This window comes from Macaca fascicularis, chromosome 6, assembly GCF_037993035.2.
Source record: "Macaca fascicularis isolate 582-1 chromosome 6, T2T-MFA8v1.1".
Lineage (NCBI taxonomy): Eukaryota > Metazoa > Chordata > Mammalia > Primates > Cercopithecidae > Macaca > Macaca fascicularis.
The window spans coordinates 140,279,083-140,281,065 of NC_088380.1; positions in this window are offsets into that span (position 1 = coordinate 140,279,083).

Here is a 1,983-nt window from a genome sequence, read left to right on the forward strand (position 1 = left end):
TCTAAGACGTTGTCATTTCGGTGTGTAATCAATATAAACATTTATCAATGAATATTTTACTTTTTTTCCATACTAAGTCTTCATAATCCAGAGTGTATTTTATGCCTGCAGTGCATCTCAATTTGAACTAGCTGTATTTCAGCGCTCAATAGCACATGGTGATTGGTGGCTACAATACTGGACAGCCCAGGTCTAACGGCTTGCTTTAGAATGTGGATACTTGGCAGCTGAAATTTTGTTCTCCACCTCAGAAGCCTTAGCTAAATGCTAAGACAGGAAAAGATGGATTTGGCATCATGCTACATGTTTGCTGAGTTAACTGATTCCAGCAGCCCCACCCTCATGGAGCACTCGGCATGGTGTGGAGGACAACCTAGGGTGCCCTGAGCTTCTCTCAGAGGAGTGAGTAGAAGGAGCTGGGAACACAGAGCTCGGGATGCGAGACAGTGAAGACCTCAGACAAAGACACCCGAGGCTCTTCTAGTTGATTCAGGGACGCGTCATTTGCATGATTTCCACATAAATTTGAATGTTGAAGTCAAGAGGTGGTAACTCCACAGATGTACAATATAAAATGCAGCTAACTAATTTGTACCGCCTACAAGGATTTTAAATCCAAGGGCTTGACACATTTGAAAGGCAGTCAATCTCACTGCTATGGAATGAGAGCAGCCTGGAGCCCTGTGAGAGCTGGTAAAACAACTCATTATGCATGTTGTATGCACACACTCTTAATACACGGTTTGGTTACTTTGAGTCAAGGGAGTCGGTATAGGTAATGTTTGCTTTTATTTCCTTTGATTATGAATAAAAGCAGTAGCAACAAATACTTATGGGACGTACTTACCATGTACCAGGCACTAAGGTCAATCCTTTACATCAACTATCTGATTTCATCCTCATCAGCCACTCACTGAGGGATGTGCAATTATTATTCCCATTCTACAGACATGGCAGCTATAATTCAAAGAATTGAACCTAGGAAGGTTGAGAATAGATATATCACTGAATTCATCAATTTTTAGTTACTGTTAAAGTAGTCTTATCATAAATAATCAATTAGAAAATACAAAAATAAATCTGATTCACAATATCAACAAAAAATATAAAATGCCCTAAGAAAAGTGGGGAAGGACAAGACCTAAACAAATAAAACAAGTAAGTTTACTACAGGGCACAAAAGAATATTTCAATCTGTGCTGCTGGACAAGAAGAACCAACACTCTTCTCCCCAAGTAAAGGAAAAGATGTTGCCTATTCCCAAAATAAGTATAAATTCAATGCAGATTTAGTAAAAATCCTAAGGGATATTTGTGACATTTGCCTACAAGTAATTGATATTCTTTATAAATAAAAATCCCTTACAAGTCAATAGGAAAAGACAAATACTCGGCATTATTTATGGATTGCAGCATTACAGATTACCCTCAAAATTTAGCTGTTTGAAACAATAAACATGTATTATTTCACACAGTTCTAGGCGTCAACATTTTGGGAGGAGCTTAGCTGGGTGGTTCTGACTCGGTCTCCCACAAGGTTGCAGTTAAGATGACACCACCAGAGCAGTCATCTGAAGGCGTGGCTGGCTGGCAAGTTGACGCTGCCGCTGATAGCAGACCTCAGTTCTTCAGAGAGCTGCTTGAATGTTCTCACAACATGGTGGATACTGTCCCCTCAAGCAAACTATTTCAGAGGGTGGAAACTGCAAGTTCTTTTATGAGCTAGACTTAGAAGTCACTTTTTACTTCTACCATATTCTGTTATTCAGAAGTAAATTGCTAAATCCAATCCCCATTCAAGGGGATGGGAATAAGGGTCCACCCTTTGAAAGGAGGAGAGTCAAAAAATGTGCAGGCATGTTTTAAAACCATCACATAGTCCAATAGAAAAATGAGCAAAAGATATAAACAGGAAATTCTAAAAAGACTGATAAGTATATGAAAAACTTCAAGTTTGTTAACAACCAAGAAGATGCAAATTAAG